The sequence below is a fragment of the Pimephales promelas genome, chromosome 17 (genome assembly GCF_988280905.1).
Source record: "Pimephales promelas chromosome 17, fPimPro1.hap1.1, whole genome shotgun sequence".
NCBI lineage: Eukaryota > Metazoa > Chordata > Actinopteri > Cypriniformes > Leuciscidae > Pimephales > Pimephales promelas.
In genome coordinates this window covers 2,209,784-2,231,753 of record NC_142785.1, presented here as the reverse complement: position 1 = coordinate 2,231,753, position 21,970 = coordinate 2,209,784, and the positions used below count along the sequence as shown (strand labels likewise).

The 21,970-nt window shown below is 37.7% G+C and overlaps 2 long non-coding RNA genes across 2 annotated transcripts in view; both read right to left on the bottom strand.

Moving 5' to 3' along the window:
• Positions 1-21,970, bottom strand: part of LOC120480883 (uncharacterized) — a 103,704-nt gene that overhangs the window by 8,933 nt on the left and 72,801 nt on the right. The gene's annotated exons all lie outside the window — the stretch shown is intronic.
• Positions 17,423-20,221, bottom strand: LOC148971023 (uncharacterized). The gene is made up of 3 exons (XR_016146954.1): positions 20,036-20,221; positions 19,793-19,934; positions 17,423-19,712 (listed from the first exon to the last, which is right to left on the bottom strand). It is a non-coding gene; the product is annotated as an uncharacterized LOC148971023 (long non-coding RNA).

The window sequence follows — 21,970 nt, the reverse complement described above, 5'->3', positions numbered from 1 at the left end:
GTAAAATTTTGTCCATTTCATGAGCTAATAAGTACATTTCAGGTGCTAATATGTCCATTTTAGGAGCTAATATGTACATTTTATGTCCTAATATGTACATTTTAGGTGCTAATATGTCCATTTCAAGAGCTAATATGTAAATTGTAAGTGTTAATATGTATATTTTAAGAGTTAATATGTACATTTTAGGTGCTAATATGTACATTTTAGGTGGTAATATGTACATTTAGGTGCTAATATGTCAAATTCATGAGCTAATATGTCAATTTTAGGTGGTAATAGCTTTTGTACCTTTTTTCTGAGATTGTAAATCATGCAGATTTATTTTTTTACAGCCAGTTTTGATTTAATAAGGGTGCCATCAATTTTGACCATGACTGTATAACAAAAATCATTTTCATACTACACACAGTAATCATGTTCACAAATAGATACTTTATCACTAAAAACTCAGAAAGAGCAATTTTTGGCAGAATAATGATCAGCAGACTCACATAAGCGCTGCGTTTAGCCGGATCACCTTCACGCCCCACTAATGCCTCATTGACAAATTACAGTCATTTTAATAACTATCTTCTGGACATTATTCCTGGAAACTAATGACTCATCTCATGACTCATAAGGGAAACAGCAAAAGTAGTTATCAGAGAATAAGAAAGAATAAGACGTTGAAAAGGCAATACACATGATTGGAAGCCTTGCCTCTCAGATGCCTTCTGACTGTCAAAACAAATGGGAGTTCAATAACTAAATAGCTATGAATTCATAATCAAAAACACAATTCTCTTTTTCCAAGAAAGAAAAAAACCATTTTGAACTAATAAAAAAACAAAACAAAAAAAAAACTGGCACACACTAGCAAACTGAGTTTCCCGATGACTGAAAACTCTATAATAATAACTGAGAACAACCATTACAAATTGTGATTGGACTGCACTTTTTGATAACAAGAACCCGCAAATATTGATGATCCTCTCGCAAATGTAATATTATTATTATTATGTTCATATATAGTGAATGTGTGTTCCGTTAGCATTTAGTCTGCTTTTATTTATTTTCATTTTAGTGATTTTAACTTCGGCTTTAAAAAGCTATTGTTTATATTTTAAGCCTTTTTTGTAGATAACGCGCTACATTTGTTTTCATAACTTCAATTTACACATTGTTTGGAGGACAACATTGTGCTGGATAAATAACAGTTTATTCTCTAATAAATAGATAAAATAAAATGGCTTTTTCTAATCCAATTTAAGGAGTAGTTCACTTTTGAAAACAAAAACAAAAAAAAACTTTTGCTTATAATTTACTTACCCACATGTCATGCAAGATGTCCACGTCTTTCTTTCTTAAGTCGAAAAGAAATTAAGGTTTTTGATGAAAACATTCCAGGATTTTCTCCATATAATGGACTTCAATGGGGACCAAACGGTTCAAGGTCCAAATGAGAGTTTCAGTGCAGCTTCAAAGGGCTTTAAACGACACCAGACGATGAATAAGGGTCTTATCAATCGAAACGATCGCTCATTTAATAAATAAATAACAAAGTTTAAGTTTTATAAGCTCAAATGCTCGCCTTGCTCTGTTCTGTGTGACTCCTGTTCGAACTCGTTCATCAAAATGAACAAATCTTTACCTGAGTAAATTCTTTCGTTTCATTCGTTGACTGAACAAAATGACTCGAAAAAAGATTCGTTCATTTTGATGAACGAGTTCGAACAGGAGAGTCACGAATGCTACTGTAGCTGTACAGAGCAAGGCGAGCATTTGAGGTTATAAAACTTAAACTTTATTTATTTTTTAAATGAGTGATCGTTTCGCTAGAAATGACCCTTATTCATCGCCTGTTGTCGTTTAAAGCCCTTTGAAGCTGGACTGAAACGCTCATTTGGACCTTGAACTGTTTGGACCCCATTGAAGTCCATTATATCGAGAAAACTCTGGAATGTTTTCATCAAAAACCTTAATTTATGGACATGGACATCTTGGATGACATGGGGGTTAGTAAATTATCAGCAAAAGTTTTTTTTTCAAAAGTGAATTACTCCTTTAACTGATTAATTAAATAAATAAAAGATTATAAAATTGTATCTAGTTTAATTAATTCAAAAGATCAAATGAGCAGCAAAACAATGCCATACACAGGTTGCATCCAAAAGTGAAAGTCCTTCATATCTCTTCCTCCATTTACAACACCACCATAAACCGCGGTGTGAAGGGTGTCATGCACATGTTCACTTTCCAAAAACTTTCCAAACTTCCCACAGACACCAGATTGAAAAACCCTGTTCAAACATCAAATCACCAGGACCAGATGGACACCCAGTGGAATTTTATCAGGAGATTTGGCATCATCTTTCCCACTCGTCCTCAAAATGATGTCAGAATTTTCTGAGAAAAGCAATTTTGAAACAAAAAGAGCTTTTAAAACGCTCGGGTGAAAAGCCAAATTAAAAACAAACACAATCTAGTAATCTCTTTTTATAGAATCTCTGGCATCGCATCTGAAAAAAAAACATGAAGTCTTTTACTGATATTCTGACCAGATCATATCACCATTCAAATACATATTAGTATTAAGGTTCATTTAACTAATAAACAAATAAATAAATAGTGCAATTTGTACATATGAATTTAGTAGCCTATATCTTCTCATTGAAACCTTGCTGTCCTCTATACTAATGTTTGCCTGATATGATGCAATATTGATGTAACTCAACTTGCACCATGAGATGATGAGGGTGTGCGCTTGATTAGTTTCCATTTTCCATCTTTATTAAAATGCTCTTCCACAAACAGACGTTTGGAACAACTAAGTGGGTTGCATCTTGGGATCAGGGTGTGAAGGACAGCAGGGTGTTGGGATATTAGGGGGCGTTTAGTGAATTCAGCACTTTAACAACAGAATCGAATCATTTAAACAAGCTTTTATAAACAACCAACAGCATAAAGAGCTTTAGCTAGTGTATGCAAACAGATTTACAATATATCCTTCTATGAAAGTATAACTCACAGCAGATAACAAGTAATTAGTCTATAGGCTACATGTGACTGATATACTATATATGATATAGTATGATATATATATATATGGCAAGCCATTTTAACTTTGATTCATTTCCAGGATATAAATTCTTAATATCTGTGATTGTATTTTCACTAGTGAAATGTCACCATAGGCTGCCATTCAAAACCAATTGTTGACATCAAGAATTGGTTTCTTACTTAATGCCAATATCACATAAATACAATTATTACTGGTAAAACCCTTTATTTTTGATATCAAAAATTCAATTGTTACTAGTTGAAATGTCTACTCTTAATATCAACAATTGAACGACTAGTAACAATGTTGATTTTTGATATCAATAATGTAATGTTAATTTCTGATATCATGAATGTGATTATTACAAGTAAGAAAGCCATTTTAGATATCTGAAATAATATTGATATCAGAAATACAATTTTATATATCAAAAATGATCATTTTTTCTAATACCAATTGAATTTTTATCAAGAAAAAGACATTGACAATTTTCAATATCAGGAATTCGCATTTTTACTAGTAACAATTCTTGATATCAAAAATGATGTTTCTACTAGTAAAAAAACAATTCTTGATATCAACAATTTATTTTGAATGGCAGCCTATGGTGAAATTTCACAAGTGAAAATACAATTAGAGATATCAGCAATTAAATTGTTGATATCAAGAATCCGTATCCTGGAAAAGTATAAAAGCTAAAACGGCTTGCCATAGATATATGTGATTGGTATATGATGCAGTATATGGTATATGTGATTAATATACGATATGTGATTGAAATATAGGATATATGATATATGTGATTAATATATGATATATGTGATTGATATACTGTACGATATAATATATGACATGATATATGAAATTATGATAGGATATAAGATATGAGATATATGATATGAAATTAAATGAAATGGTGAAATTATATGAAGTAATATAAGATATGAGATGAGATATTAATGCATTTTTATCATATATGTCCACTGCTCCTGAAAGCTAAGAGAGAAACTGTTTATGCATGTCCTTATATCAAACACATCTATGCAATCTTGATTTCAACCCAGGAAGAGATTTTTCCCCCAAATTTAATAGATTTACCATGCACTCATCATGTGAAACACATCTCAAAAAACTTGTTTCATGCTCCTTTTAAAGCGTAGCGTGTGATGGGGCTCTAGAACTGAACATTTATAAGAACATTGTAGTCCCAGATGGATGTGGTTCATTGGACTCACATAATGAATTGATAGGGATCAGTCAAGAAAGAGTGTGCGCTAATGTTATCAACTACAGCAAGATCTTGTAGTGCTGCACATTGTGTACGAAATGCCATTTCTATTCAACGCCATGTGTTTTTACAAGTTCATCTTTCTTTAGCAAGTAAAAAAAAAATCTCTGCAAAGTTATTAAGCACAAAGTTCTTCTCCATATCAGTGTTTCTGAACTCCTGAAACGCCTCCATTGTAGACTTGAGTTTTCTCCGGGAACGAACACGTAATAATATTCCTCATTTAAATAATTCATAAAGGGGCGGGGCCTGGTTGAGTTAGTAGTGTGTTAAAAGGGGTGGTTATGCAAAGGGGCGGGACATTTCCCAAACACACTCAAAATGCTTGACCAATCACAACACACTGATCCAGCCGACCAATCAGAGCACAGTGCGATTTTCAGAAGGAGGGGCTTCATAGAGACAGGAAGTAAACAGGGGTGTCAAACTCAGTTCCTGGAGGGCCTAGCTTCAACCTTAAGGCGAGACGCGGCAGGCAAAAACTTAGTTTTGTTTTTTTCACTGGTCAATTTAGAGATTTTGGAATATTTGTCTTCAATAACATGTCTTCTTTCAGACTTGTGGTGAAAAAAAAAGTCCAAAATACACATTTAAGTCTTTATATTACTACAATTTGTCAGTTTGCGTCTGTAGATTTCTCTTATATTCTTCAAAAGTTGTCGTTATAAATCCTGCTGCTCAGCGATCGCGATCTGCACCCTGTCATCACACACACCGTTAGAAAGCTCTCTTTCTCCTGTACAACGCTGTCGGACCAAATATGGTCATTTCCTTTTTATCAGCAACCAATCGTGAAAGTAAAAGGGGGGATTTAACTATAAATGTGCGATCTCATTGGCTGATGTTAAATCTTTAAAGCCAGTTTTCTTAAAATGACTTTTCTCCGAAATCCAAAAGTCCGAAATCTCCACTTCAGTCTCACCTACACTCTAAAAAGAAAAGGTTCTATATAGAACCTTAAAAGGTTCTATCAGCACTACGTATTTGGAACCCCTAAAAGGTTCTATACACTATAAAAAAAAGGGTTCCTATATAGAACCATGGGGTTCCGTACTTGGCCAATAGAACCTTTTACCAAAAAAAATGGTTCTATTTGAGTTCCATATATGCAGCGGGGGATGGAACCATTTCCGGTTCTAAATAGAACCATTTCTTCTAAGAGTGTACATACACCAAACTTTCCAGTCTTGAACCTAGTTATATTATGAAGACATTTACAGAGGGATTTGCAAATATATAATTCCTGGCCTGATTTATATAACATTTTATTTCAAAAAACATGGCGAAAATATTTTTTTTAAGGCAATTGGCAGTATTTTCTGATTTACAGGATAACAAAAGTAGATATCCATAAATCTTTTAAAAATTTAATCATCTAATGTGAACACAATGAAAAAAGAATTTTGAACCTGGCTTTATCCAATACTCAGTTTAAATATATGCAAATTAGTGCATATTTAATTAGATAATGCCTCATTTGCTTATTTAAACATTCAATTGCAGAAAACTTGTAATATATATATATATATATATATATATATTCCTCATCTTAATGTAGGTAATCAACTGGGAAAGTTTCATGGTGATATCTGCTAATTAAAAAAATGGGTAACGCTTCCTTTTACAGTACAGTACTTACAGTATACTTACAGTGTACTAGAAAGTACTGGCTAATATAAGGTAAGTACATGGAACAAGGGTAGGTTTAGGGGTAGGTTCAGGATTAGTACTAGTTATTACCCAGTAATTGTAGTCACTAAAATAAGTATATAGTATTTACATGGGTAACTGGACTGGAAAAGGAAGCGTTACCAAAAAAAATGACCCTTTTCACCTGTAGTGTCTCGCCTTAATCAAACAAACCTGATCCAGTTAATGAAGTCCTTCAGAAGCACACCAAGTCCAAAATGTTGGCACGTTAAAAAAAAAAAAAAAAAAAAAAAAAAATCAAAACGACCTATGGTTGCAAGCTCCGTCGATACCGACCATAACTTGAGACCATATTTGGCCAACGATGATTCTGGGAAACGCACCCCAGAGCGTTTCAGACTGGGAAGAGAGGAGCTACAACAATGTGAAAAACAACATGCATTCAAGCATGAAAACCTATTCTAGTAGAGCCCAAAACAAAATTAAGACTTTGAAATAGGTCCCCTTTACATAGGAGAACACAAGCACTACAAGAGAGTCCATCCTGATGGCATGGCACCAGACTGGATCATCCCAGAAGGCCAGAAAGCAAGCGAGACTCCTGAGCATTGTGTTGGTCTTGTGCTCCATGATTAAAGGCAGACCTTGGCCTAAGATCAAGCCTCATGCCCAGCAGGCTGTTACTGTCGGAGCCGTGGACGATCGCTGGCCAACGCACATCGAGCTGGCAGTAGCAGGAGAGTCTGCTAACCCTCCTGAGAAGCCGTAGGCACGTAGAGCTTGGTGAAACTTCAAAAAAGATTTGGGGGAGGTGGTTGTTAACACTTTGAAAGAATAATGGGCATTGTATAGGTAAGCTTTGAGGGGGGATTGCTGCTGTATTGATTCGCCAAACAATGTTTGGATTCTATATCACTTCAGAGTCTATGATTGGATCGTTATTGCTGTGATTATTATGGTTCTAGCATGTTCTATGTTTGGTAACCGTTCTTCTAATCCTAATTGAAGGAGTGTGTATCTTTTTCATTTCTTAAAGAGTTAGACACACGGAGATTCATCAGGCTCAAACTGCGAAAGAATGGTTGTGAGGGAGCATCATTTTCACCTTAGAGGAGTAGTTCACTTTAAAAAAAAACTTTTGCTGATAATTTACTCGTCCCCATGTCATCCAAGATGTCCATGTCTTTCTTTCTTCACTCGAAAAGAAATTAAGGTTTTTGATGAAAACATTCCAGGATTTTCTCCATATAATGGACTTCAATGGGGTCCAAACAGTTCAAGGTCCAAAAGAGAGTTTCAGTGCAGATTCAAAGGGGTTTAAACGATTGCAGACGATGAATAAGGGTCTTATCTAGCGAAATGAGCGGTCATTTCAAGAATGACTCGAAAAAAGATTCGAACAGGAGAGTCACGAACGCGCATCACAGAACAGAGCAAGGCGAGCAATTGTGCTTATAAAACTTAAACTTTTGTATTTATTTATTAAATGAGCGATCGTTTCGCTTGATAAGACCCTTATTCATCGTCTGAAATTGTTTAAAGCCCTTTGAACAGTTTGCAGTTTGCACTGAAACTGTCTTTTGGACCTTGAACCGTTTGGACCCCATTGAAGTCCATTATATGGAGAAAAATCCTGGAATCTTTCTGTCTTCAGTCGAAAAGAAATGAAGGTTTTTGATGAAAACATTCCAGGATTTCCTCCATATAATGGACTTCAATGGGGTCCAAACGGTTCAAGGTCCAAAAGACAGTTTCAGTACAAACTGCAACCTGTTCAAAGGGCTTTAAACGATTTCAGACGATGAATAAGGGTCTTATCTAGCGAAACGATCACTCATTTAATAAATAAATAACAAAGTTTAAGTTTTATAAGCTCAAATGGTCGTCTTGCTCTGTTCTGTGACGCACGTTTGTGACTCTCCTGTTCGAACTCGTTCATCAAAATGAACAAATCTTTTTCCGAGTCATTTGGTTCATTCAACCAACGAAATGATCGAATTGACTCGAAAAGATTCGTTCATTTTGATGAACGAGTTCAAACAGGAGAGTCACTTTCGCTTGATAAGACCCTTATTCATCGTCTGGAATCATTTAAAGCCCTTTGAACAGTTTGCAGTTTGCACTGAAACTGTCTTTTGGACCTTGAACCATTTGGACCCAATTGAAGTCCATTATATGGAGAAAAATCCTGGAATGTTTTCATCTAAATCCTTCATTTCTTTTCGACTGAAGAAAGAAAGACATGGACATCTTGGGACTACTCCTTTAAGCATTTGCCAATTTAAATCCAAAAAGTAACTGTTGTGGCACACTAGCTCTTCCTTAACTGACTCTTAACACTTTAAAGTCATGCTTTGTGTTATGTTCAGAGTTTGAGAAGCGTTCTGCGTTTCAGGCTATTTTGCTTTCAGGCGACTAGTGGAAGGAAAACACCCAAAATACACAATTTAAGTGTTATTTTATTACACTTGATCCATTTGCTTCTGCGGGAATTCAATTGCAATACACATCTTTAAATGCTTTATCCCGAATGAATGACCTTTCTCAGAAATCTCCACTTCAGCAGCACTTACATCAAACTTTCCAGTTTTAGATCAATTAAAATTTTAAAAAAGCAACTTGTCACTGGAAAAACAATGCAATGCAAAAGCATTTTAGTTAGCGATTCCCCAACACCACTGTTTCTGCCCTTGCTGTAACTCATTGTTCACTCTCTCAGCAGCAGATGGAAAAGACAACAGTCTTTATGCACTGTATAGCTTACATCTTGTTAGTAATCTTAATTACCTCAGCTCTCAAATAGGATCTGCTGATATTTCGGATGACAGGTGGAGAACATGCATGCAATCACGTGCCAGACAGCATCCTAATGAGGAGGAAGTCCACTGTCTGAGGTCATGTTTCCTGGCCAGGAGAACTATCTAAAGAAATTATCTCAAATTAATTACACCTAAAATAACCAACCCATGCTTGCGTGTATGTGGAAACATTTCTGCAAAATAATATGATGCTGCTTCTTGCACGTTTCGCGACACTTTCGAAACAAACCGTCCAGTAAGGGGCGCTAAAAATGCTTTTGGTTAGTGCCTCGTCCTGCATCTTAAATTATTATATTTTTAAACCTTTGAAGTCCGCACCAAGAAAAAAGTGATGGAAAAATGTTTTGTTTGCATCTTCTTAAGTCGCTAGTAACCACACTCAATGTATTTTATTTTCAACACATCCCATAATTTTTTAAATATCAGCCTCTACCAAAAGGTTGAGATGTCACTTAATGCTAATAAATGGTATCGGAATTAATAATAATAATAATAATAATAATAATAATTAGTTACATTTATATATGCAAATACAAATTCATACAAATACCTTGCCATACTTTCATAATTTATGATCAAAACCTTTTCTAGTCTTAACAAAACACATTGTCAGAAAGGTCTGAGTCTCAAGGCTCCATATTTTGTAACAAAACTGATATTTGGACAGAAACGTATTCATTTGTATTAAATTAAATAATTAAATTCAATGGAATTAATGTCATTTTAGGTATTAAGCCTAAACAAAATCTCATGAGAACTTCAATTTTTGTGATATCAACTTCAAATTTGGAACAGAACTTGGTTAGATGTATGGCTTTGATTTTTTTTAATATATAACATTTTGTAAACTATTTAGTACAGTATATTTGATTTAATGGAAATTTAAAACTTCCATAACTTTTTCATACTTTTATTTTTTGAAGTGCTTTTACTTCAGCAATAATCTGCTGAGTGTTTTCTTTAAATCAAGACTAAACTTGGGTCTTTATTCCAAAGCATACTTGAGTTACAACCAAGTTTTAATAGTGCATTGTAATGTCCATTCTCACAATTAACCATTAGGTGCCAAATAAACCGTTTGGTTGAGCATGTTTTTGAAAAATATTGAAAATATACAATTTTTTTTTTTTTCATAGCACCAAGTAACATCATTTTCTAAAGTTAAGGCTCTTATAGTGTGTAATATGCTTAGCTTGCAAAATTTCACCAAAAACAGTTCACATGGCTCGGGTGATTTATTTGTTTCTGACATCATGTTGTGACAAGTGCTGTTGATTGACACTGTGAAATAGTGGATTTTTTGGCATAATATACATCAACCAGATGATAGAGATGGCTCAATCAGTTTGAGTTAAGTCTCAATATAATAATAGTGACTCAAAACGTGAGAAGTCACTTAAATGCATTGAGACTGACTTCTCCACAAAGCATGCATGTGATGCTGCCTTAGTATTCTGCTAATTTTCCATACCTTTTGCAACCAATCTCGCATCGAGAGCTCATCTATGATGCCTCAATAGGTTTTGGAAGAGATCGAGCATCTTTTGGCGATGCTCTCCGCTTAGGAAAAGACATTTGAAAGATCATGTAATTGGTCAAATGAGCCCAACTGTGCACGTGTGCCAGTGTGTCCACATGGCCAGATAGTGTTAGCGAGAGTTTATCCGCGATCAGGTTTTAATGTTCGAGGCTTGGATGGAAAGTGGAGGAGGTGGGGGTTAGAAACAGCTCTGTGGGAGTCTTTTGCAATTAGTAACTATTCCACACATCTGGAAACATCTGTCACAGGGGAATTATCTCTTGCTTCTGGGAACAGACCTTGCAGGCCAACCGCATATGTTTTCCAAATGCACGTGCACAGATACACACACACAAACCACATAAATACATAACTGCTAGTCAGTTGGCAACACAAATAGTACTAAATGTATATGATATGAATTTACTCAACTCTGTTTACCTCTTGTGTTAGTCACTAAAAATATTGCACATGCCAACTTTCTTACACGCACCCACGAATATCAACTTATTATAAGTTTGTAATTCCCTCAAGTGTGTCAAATCAAATGAAGCAAAAAAAGAAGTTCATGATTACTTTTCCTTTCCAGCCCACTTTTAATCCAATTTTCGAATTACAAAAATCTGGTGCCATGATGTTTCCGATATTAGGCAGAGTGGGGCTGAGGCATTCAAGCCTTTTCATTAAAACTTCATTAAAGTGTTTATTTATTTCCATTGGAACCAAAGAGAAAAGTCTTGAATCAGGAATCAATGAATTTAAAAGCCTAATGATACTACAAATTAAAAGCATGGTTGTACTCAAAGATATTGACAGATCTGGCCATTTCCCGGGAATAAAGACAAATGTGCTGCCGAACCTCGTCTCTATGAAAACATCAATCCTGCTAACTGACTAATATCTTAATAGCTCCTTATAAAAAGATGTCCAACTTTAGTACGCAATCACATAAAGTGCTTTATCACATATCAAATTTCAAATGTTTTATTGCAATTATCGTTGCAAAATGCAAACTATATTATGAGGACAATGAATCAATGTGCATTCATTGTGAAAAGTGCGTTGACTTGACATAAAGTTCAAACGAAAGGACTCATGACCTTTAACCTAAATCCTAACGAGTGGAACGTTTTGATACACAATCAAGGCGAAACTGAATATTGCACGTGATTATGCAAACCGATCTAAAAAGTCCCTACAGGATTTCACGATTTTTTTTTGTGATTTTTGCGATCAAAATGACTGATTTTGTGGTGGTAATTTCCAAAAATTTGTGAAAAAATTTGCGATTTATATATATAACATTTACCATAACAGTATTCAGTCCTTCCAGAAAAACGCTGAGTTTTTTTGTGATTGTTGCGGGCAAAAATTGATTGATTACGCGGCCCGTTTTCTTTAAAAATGCGATGGAATATGTGGGATATTTATGCAATTTTATGCGATGAAATTGCAGGAATTTGCAAAAATTGAGGGAACTTGCAAAAATTGCGGTTTGATGAAAAAGAGAAAAAAAGTGATTCCCCCAACATCCTGTTAATATAAGAGTCATTTCTTATTACTTCCTTTGATAAGCAAGAATACTACATCATAGAAAGTGCTGGGAATATTTAATTTCTCATCTTGTTTTATTTCAGACTGTAACGAGTGTAAATAAGGTGTGGCCCCTTTAAAAGCTGAGCGCTCCTCGTTGAACTCTCTGCAGTGTTATATGTGCGCCTCGTGCGGGTAATTTCTGTTTGAAGCTACTTCTTTTATCTTATGTTGTTTATTAGGGAATGATGTAACGGTAGAACGTTCGACAGACAGTTATACGAGTTCGATTTGTGAGATGTCAATCGCCTCGTGAGTCTGTCTGGCGTCGCGTAATTGCGTCACTTCATAACGTTCCCATGGAAACAGGGGGAAATGGCTGCTCTTGTGTGAAGCAAACGCAACATTTCTCAACTTTCTGCTAAGATACATGTGACTTTTCTTGCAACGAAAATGCGAGGATTATGAAATTATGCAAACCCCGCATACTTTGCACGGAAATCGGCAATTTATGCGGCGAAAGTGCGGCGTATTTGAAAAAAGGCGGCCCCCGCATAAATATGCGGACTTTGGCTGATTTTGCATTGAATTCAGCGATCGCATAATCGCGTTTTTCTGGAGGGAGAGCTGACTCTTTTTTACATGATCCCGCTCTCTCTTTTTTCCCAAACCCCAAAGCCAGAGTCACCACATGAGTACAGATCGGTCCTAATGAAACTCTCTCCCCGTGTGTGTGTGTGTGTGTGTTACTGGACAGGGATAAAGCCTATTCTCAGTATGCATGTAAATGAGTGGGTCAAATTCCAGGCCCAGGGATTTGTTGGAGACACATGGGTAAGGTCTGGCCAGGACTAAGTCAATAATTCAACCTCGACCACAAGGTCTGTCTTCCGCCTCCCCAATGCCTGTTTAAGACGGTTCTCTCGTTCTGACCGCCATAACAAACAGACAGGGTGAGAAGTACAAAAACACATACAAACGTGAATTAACAAACATTGATTCCCCTACTCAAATACCTTTACAGAGACAAAAAAAGCCTCAGACTATCTTCACCAACCTCAAACACACATACACACACAGCGATATCTAATTTGAATTAGCAGAATGAAACAAAAGTGGACAGGGTGGACGAAAAAAAAATATTTCTTTACCTACCGTGTTATATAATATAATATAATCCCTTTTAGATGTATCTACCAAAGACTGTGTGTTCACACTTGGCAGGTTTGTCTCAAATTAAAACTCATTGTTTGATTGCTGTGTTGTGTGGTTGAGTTTAAATAAGTGGGAAACGCTGCCATCTGAAAACTGACAAGTGGATCATGGTCTCGGTCCGCTTCCAAACGAACTGTTCGAGTTAAATATAGAGGCAACACAGACCAAAGACATCTAAACAGACCAAAAACCCATTATAGTTGAGATCAGGTGTCAGTTTCCCTGCAGCAGATCTGCATTTGGAGGAATAACTGGTATTGTCATCGTTTTTTTTTTTTAAGACTGGACCAAATGAACCAACCATTGTGAACACACTCTAAATCATAATCAACAAACCAAAATACAACATAGGACAAAACAAAAAAACTAAACAAACCCCCAATCCAAATACCAAACCAAAAAACCCAAAGAAAAGCCAAACCAAAAGGCAAATCAAATCAAAACACAAGCTCTAAAAGCACCCTTAATTATGTTGGGTCCTGGGAGAAAACAAGCATTAAAGGGTATCTAAACCCCTGGTCAGAGCCTGACTCCACCCACTGGCAATATTTGAAAATGTTGAAAAAGTGGGCGGACCCCAGCGGAGATAGAGGGGACGAAATAGATGCTAAAACACTCTATCATGATCGTTTTCAATACTCACAATTCCAACTCCTGACTCGCTTCAGTGGTTTTGACGACACAAGATGTTTTTTAGCTCGCGTGGTGAGCTGAAACCTGCATACGTCACGAAGTGCGGAACATCCAACTGCAGTAGCCACCGTTCAACCTGCAGAGGGCAGCACTAAGACGTTTTTACACCATATATTGTAGAAATAAAACACTTTATAAACAAACGTCAAAAAAGTCACTTGAATCAATTAACTATTCTCCACAGATCATTAACTAAAAAATGTTGGTTTAGTTACTCTTTAAACACTCTCAGAAAGTAGTACAGAAGCTGTCATAGGAGTGATATAGACCCGACGTCACAGTTACGTCACGGCGCTAGCTGGAGGCAAAACAAAGTGAAAACTGGAGGCGGCCATTACAAACCAGCACAGATTCGGCTACATAATAAGGAGCTTAAATAATTGTTACTATTATTAAATGTCATCTTGTTGTGTTGTTTGGTGCAAGAATTGATTAAAAATGAATATGCTGTATCTGGAACTTTTATTTCTAGAAAATATTCACATCATTAAAATTGCACCGTAATGTCACTCTTTACATTGTCGTGGTCTCGGCACACGTACACACAAGTCTTGTACAGGACCATATAGTTATAGGCATCTAAAGATTTACTGTATATGCTCTCAGTTTCTCTTTGCGATCGGTTTCTCTATAAGGTAGGTGTAGAAGTCAGGCCACTCACCCGAGGTAACGTAACGTTAATCCTGTCAGATCGTCCATGCATTGAGTGAGCGTGTAGGCGGCTACGGGTCGGCCAATCTGGTTCTGTCCGTTAAAGATAACTTTTGGAAATAACAATCGCGGTCCTGGACACTGAGTGACCTTACACATTAAGATAATATCGGATTTTCTCCAGTCATTGTTAAAACACAAGCTAACAATCCTTGCTAACTAGCGTCCCCCAGAGGGATCGTTCTGCCTTCACCTAAGCTCCGCCCACAAAAAAACGTCACCATGTTTACCAACTGAAAAGGGGTCTATTCTTTCAAAAGTTAATAATATGCACACTAAATAGGGTACAAAGGTGTGCAATTATTTAGGTACAGTCCCAGTGACGAGCTAATATATTCTTTAGAGATATGGCTTATTCATGTGTTCAGGTGGTTACTAGGGGAACTCTATATGGTTGCTATGGAGTGCTTACAAAGTTTATGAGATGATATTTAAAGACTAGTTGACGAGTCAAAAAAAGCCAAACTCCATGTTTCTACTATTTTCTTGAGCTGAAATATGGCTTGGTAATGTAGTTTTATGGGTGCTCGGGTGCTCTGGGTGGTTGCTAGGTGGTTGATAGGGTGCTCTGGATGGTTACCATGCAGTTGCTAGGCAGTTGCTAGGGTATTATAGGTGGTTGCTAGGGAGTTCTGGGTGGTTGCTAGGGTTCTCCTGGTTGTTGCTATGGTGTTACTAGGTTATTCTACTGGTTACCAGGGTGTTGCTAGGGTATTCAGGGTGGTTGCTATGGTGTTACTAGGCCATTACTAGGGTGTTCTGGGTGATTGCTAGGGTGTTGCTAAGGTATTCTGGGTGGTTGCTAGGCAGTTGCTAGGGTATTATAGGTGGTTGCTAGGGTGTTCTGGGTGGTTGCTATGGTTCTCCTGGTTGTTGATATGGTGTTACTAGGTTATTCTGCTGGTTACTAGGGTGTTGCTAGGATATTCAGGGTGGTTGCTATGGTGTTACTAGGGTGTTTTGGGTGATTGCTAGGGTGTTGCTAAGGTGTTATGGGTGGTTGCTAGGCAGTTGCTAGGGTATTCTGGGTGTTTGCTAAGGTGTTCTAGGTGGTTGCTAGGGATATATTATTTATATATATATATATATATATATTATTTTTCTGCGAGTGAGGGTGGTGTAACATGCATGTGTTTTGTGTCGCAACAAACTCAATCAAATTTAAAAGGTTTAATATTCAACACAACACCCGATTCAAATTGAAACTGCAGAGTAATATCACCTGCATGAAGCGCACACCACAGTGTTTTGTTCACCAAAGCCAATAAAAACATACACATGCACTCACAGAACTAAAGGAAGTACAAAAGCACATGCGTGTCATCTGTCAGTCAATACACAGACACACACACTCTCTGATGAACTCGCAGTGTCAAGTGCAATTTCTTAACCTCCTCTGCTCAGTCTAGACTAACTTCATATTTATACGTGTACATGCATGCATGCTCTAACATTAAGCCCAAGGCAAGCAGTCTCCTGAAACTAGAGCCAGCAAGGTGCAATGAATAACCATGCAGTAATTCAAGCTAATGTGGACTAAAGCACTGAGTTCAGACACATGTCTCCACACACCGTGAAGAAACTCTTCTCAGTTACAGCAGTGAGGAAGGTCTAGCAGTTGTTACGGATGTGTGTTCTCCCCGTGAGCCACCGGATCAATGACGATCCCTCTTCGCTGTGTTTGACTTGGAGTCTGCCTCTGGACTACAGATGCTGATGAGCCCGGGCTTTGAGCGGGACCCAGAAACCTGCAGGAGTCGAACAGGCCCTCCTCGCTGCGCAAATCACCAGGTTTTGTTGTCTTGAACTTATTGAAGTTGACAGGTTATATTTGAACTTCTCTCCATAAACGCAGTATTCGCAGATCCTTTGGTCAAAATCGTCTGCCAAAAAAGTTAATTCAAGTAATGTGCTAAAGCAAAACAGTGTGACCTTGCTCTTTGTGCACATTGTGTTTGCGCAAGCCGGGAAACCTCAACTCACACACAAAGAAAATGGATAATTACAAGGACTTTGAAATATATGGGATGCATACAGGGACGTTCATACGAACAGTTACTCGCCGCAACTGGATCTCGTGAGAGTTGTTTTCCCGCTGGAGAAGAGACAAAGTTCAGCTAAACTTCATGCAAATTAGCTGGGACATGATGTTGTGTCCGGGACAATTACTTTTTTTGACGTATATAATTTAATTAAATGTAATCTTAAAATGTGCAATGCATATCTACTATTATTAAAGAAAACCACACGGAAAAAAAATCAAAAGTTAGCTGAATCAAGAATACTGCCAAATATAAAAGTTATCATTCATGTACTACTAAAAGGAGTTGATAAAAAAAAATAAAAAATCACTATATTGTTTAAAGATGCATTGCGCAATTCTCTGAGTTTTTGCAGAACTACACCCCCTCTGGCAACAAGCGGAACTGCAACCAGAGGTGTGCACTCTCATGGACCACACACACACACACGCACAAGCCAGATCCACCTTCGATTATGTTTGTGAGCGCCTTTGATCAACTCTGTCACGGGAAGAGACACGTCTGCGGCGGCCCATGACAGTGCAGAAACGCGTTGGAGTGTATTGGCTAGCTACAGGTGCGTGCAATGACGTGCGGGTCGGATATATGTGACCTGGCCGTTCAGATTGAAGTCGCATTTCAAAAGATCGAATACATGTCGGATTTGGACCACATACCCAAGTGGCCTGGGTCGCATTTGAAAAGATCAGATCTGTGTCGTTCAGACTGGCATGAAAAGATCAGATAAAGGTCGCATAGGGGCAAAAAAAAAAAAAAAAAACAGGAATTAGGTCGTTTCAGCCTGCAGTGTGAACGTAGCCTTTGAATCCATCTTCTACTTTTGTGGAAAGTTGCTCGAGTTGTCTTCACTGATACGGAGAATGGCGGCGAATACACAAACCCGCCAGGCGAGCGTGAACGAACGTCTCAAATCCGTCCCGAATCCCTCTTATTTATTTTACTGTACAGGATTATAGACCCTTTTACAGTTGGTAAACAGGGTGACGTTTTTTGTGGGCGGAGCTTAGGTGGAGGCAGATCGATCCCTCTGGGGGACGCTAGTTAGCAAGGATTGTTAGCTTGTTTTTTTAACAATGACTGGAGAAAATCCGATATTATCTTAATGTGTAAGGTCACTCAGTGTCCAGGACCGCGATTGTTATTTCCAAAAGTTATTTTTAACGGACAGAACCAGATTGGCCGACCCGTAGCCGCCTACACGCTCACTCAATGCATGGACGATCTGACAGGATTAACGTTACGTTACCTCGGTTGAGTGGCCTGACTTCTACACCTACCTTATAGAGAAACCGATCGCAAAGAGAAACTGAGAGCATATACAGTAAATCTTTAGATGCCTATAACTATATGGTCCTGTACAAGACTTGTGTGTACGTGTGCCGAGACCACGACAATGTAAAGAGTGACATTACGGTGCGATTTTAATGATGTGAATATTTTCTAGAAATAAAAGTTCCAGATACAGCATATTCATTTTTCATCAATTCTTGCACCAAACAACACAATAAGATGACATTTAATAATAGTAACAATTATTTAAGCTCCTTATTATGTAGCCGAATCTGTGCTGGTTTGTATTGGCCGCCTCCAGTTTTCACTTTGTTTTGCCTCCAGCTAGCGCCGTGACGTAACTGTGACGTCGGCACAAAAGGGGTCTATACAGTCCCTCCAGAAAAACGCGATTATGCGATCGCTGAATTCAATGCAAAATCAGCCAAAGTCCGCATATTTATGCGGGGGCCACATTTTTTCAAATAAGCCTCACTTTCGCCGCATAAATTGCCGATTTCCGTGCAAAGTATGCGGGGTTTGCATAATTTCATAATCCTCGCATTTTCGTTGCAAAAAAAAAGTCACATGTATCTTAGCAGAAAGTTGAAAAATGTTGCGTTTGCTTCACACAAGAGCAGCCATTTCCCCCTGTTTCCATGGGAACGTTATGAAGTGACGCAATTACGCGACGCCAGACAGACTCACGGAGGCGATTGACGTCTCACAAATCGAACTCGTATAACTGTCTGTCGAACGTTCTACCGTCACATTGTTACTTAATAAACAACATAAGATAAAAGTAGTAGCATCAAACAGAAATTACCCGCACACATGGGCTGTTCGACAGTTCAACAGGGAGCGCGCAGCTCTTAAAGGGGCCACACCTTATTTACACTCTTACAGTCTGAAATAAAACAAGATGAGAAATTAAATATTCCCAGCACTTTCTATGATGTAGTATTCTTACTTATCAAAGGAAGTAATAAGAAATGACTCTTATATTAACAGGATGTTGGGGGAATCACTTTTTTTCTCTTTTTCATCAAACCGCAATTTTTGCAAGTTCCCTCAATTTTTGTAAATTCCAGCAATTTCATTGCATAAAATTGCATAAATATCCCACATATTCCATCGCATTTTTAAAGAAAACTGGCCGCATAATCAATCAATTTTTGCCCGCAACAATCACAAAAAAAAAAACTCTGTGTTTTTCTGGAAGGACTGAATACTATTACGGTAAATGTTAAATATAAATCGCAAATTTTTTCACAAATTTTTGGAAATTACCACCACAAAATCAGTCATTTTGATCGCAAAAATCACAAAAAAAAATCGTGAAATCCTGGAGGGACTGTCTATAGAGGCGATCGCGGTGATCAGAAAAGGGCTCATTCAGCCCTTCATTCAGTATGGGTTAGAAAAACGGCTATTTGTTGCGCAATGCACCTTTAATATAACTCATATTTATGTACTGAGCAGTATTGAATCATTAGTTTAGCTGGTGTGAGTTATATGTCCCAAACAAACAACAGTGTTTCCTCATGAGTGGGGTCGTCACTACATCTTCGATCACAGTAAGGCCACATCTTTCTATCGGCCTCCCAAACGTGATCCAGAACATTGCACAGTTTTGATTGGCAGGATTGGTGTAACACATCTGATTTTTTAGTCAGCGTGACGGACTTTAAACAGACAGACGGCGAGAGAAAGAGTCCGAGATATAGGCTACTTTAGAAAGAAAGAGAATGTTGTGTAGGAGGGAGAAAAAAACGGAGGCCAAAATCCCACTTATAGCAAGACTCATTATCATCCAAAAAACTTTAAATGCTTCCAGTGAGATCTTCCCCTGTCTACAGGCCTTTTCTCTTCTCTTTGTTATGGAGCAATTCTTCTGCCAGGCCACTTTGTTTATTATCGGCATCTGTGCCTATTTGGACAAAAAAAAAGGTTAGTCTTTAAAAACACCTAATCCTTTCCAAATCACACTTCACCAGCTATCCATCTCACACTTAGCTTTCCATCTTTCCATTTCCTCTCGCATTTCTCTTGTCGTATCTCCAAGACGTTGGATTTCAACATGTCAGATATATGATGCTCTACAGAAGATCTCTCAGGGTGTGAAGGAGCCTCCAGCGGTCTTGATCTACAACTGAAAACCACATCTTGCACTAATAATCGCAATCGAGTGGCTCTAATTAGGAACGTCCCATCCCGAACCCTTTTAAACAAAAAGCAGTCATGTTATATCACCTCCTAGTCTTCCTCCCCTTTTCCTACGCAGGACTTAATGCATGTTAGTAGTCGGATCTCCAAATGAGCATGTTGTCCTTTCCTCTGTACTAAATTTAGACTTTTTCCTCTAGTAAAAATGTACGTGCCAGAGAAGGTGACTAAAACTCGCTACAACCCACGTCACTGCTCACGAGGTGTGAGGGCGTGGAAAAGCAAAGCGCGCCAACCAGACCGAGGACCTCCTTCCTGGAGACGTAAGAAAACAGAAATAAAAGCCGATGGAATATTTCTTTCCACTGGCTTGCAGGAGGGTGAGGACATGGAGTAGCAGGTGACTATCGTTTCTGGAGCGCCACAGCAAGTGTTCCGTGACTCACAATTAGATATAAAAGTGCGAAAATATCCATTTCCCAAATTCCATTTAAATAATAAAGTCGAGTATGGGCAAAGTGCACTCCAATAATGCTCTGCAGTGCACCAATGGTGACACGTGCTTTTTACAAGTACATTTAAAAAAAAAAAAAGTGACGAAAACAGATTATTTGTGTATGTTCAACAAGAAAATATTACTTAAAGGAGTAGTTCACTTTTAAAAACAACTTTTGCTGATAATTTACTCACCCCCATGTCATCCACGTTGTCCACGTCTTTCTTTCTTCAGTCGAAAAGAAATTAAGGTTTTTGATGAAAACATTCCAGGATTTTTGGACTTCAATGGGAATCAAATGAGAAAAACTGCAAACTGTTCAAAGGGCTTTAAACGATTCCAGACGATGAATGATAAAAATTACAAAGTTTAAGTTTTAAAAGCTCAAATGCTCGCCTCAAATGCGCGTTCGTGACTCTACTATTCGAACTCGTTTATCAAAATGAACGAATCTTTTCCAGAGTCAACTCTTTCATTTCGTTTGTTGAATGAACCAAATGACACGAAAAAAGATTCATTCACGAGTTTGAACAGGAGAGTCACGAACATGCGTCACAGAGCAAGGCGACCATTTGAGCTTATAAAACGTAAACTTTGTTATTTATTTATTAAATGAGCGATCGTTTCGCTTGATAAGACCCATCGTCTGGTGTCACTTAAAGCCCTTTGAACAGTTTGCACTCAAACTGTCTTTTGGACCTTGAACCGTTTGGACCCCATTGAAGTGCATTATATGAAGAAAAATCCTGGAATGTTTTCATCAAAAACTTTAATTTCTTTTTCGACTGAAGAAAGAAAGACATGGACATCTTGGATGACATGTGGGTGAGTTTTTTTTAAAGTGAACTACTCCTTTAAAAAAGCTTTTTCAGTGTACATAGTAAATGTCAAATCAACACAAAAACAGTGAAGTGAAGCAGTGAATCATATCGCTGTCATCAGAAATGAAATATTGAAAGCTTGCGCCACTCAGTCTGCCTGGCTGCATCCCTGGAAGTACAATTATATGAAAGCATTGGTGGAAGGAGTTGAGTGGGCGACTAACGGTCCGCTAAACGACGGAAGGAGGAATGAGTCGTGGAACGCTGTAAGGAGGAATAAAAGAGAGGGAATCCTTGGTCCGGTGCGCTGGCATGGCTCAGATTAGCTGGAGGAGAGGGTGAGGTTAGTCATTACAGCAGGCGAGTCGTCTGGATAGACTGTGGGAGGCGTGAAGGAGCAGGAGAGAGGAAGAAATGGATGACTATGACACAGCAGAAAACTGCACAGTCACTGAGGCCTGCAGAAACACAATCCTAGGGTTTTGAGTGGGTGGGATTTAGATACAAACTGAAATGGCTGTTTGTTAATTTTTCTACTTTTCAAATGCATTGTTTTATTGTTTTACCCTTCTTCTAGACCCTGACATTTAATGTTGCATTGTGAAAATCCATTGCCAAAATAGAAATTACGCACTGAAAACTATTATGATCTAAAGCAGCAAGTGCAATAAAAATAAATGGTCATTTATTTCTTAAAACTAACCA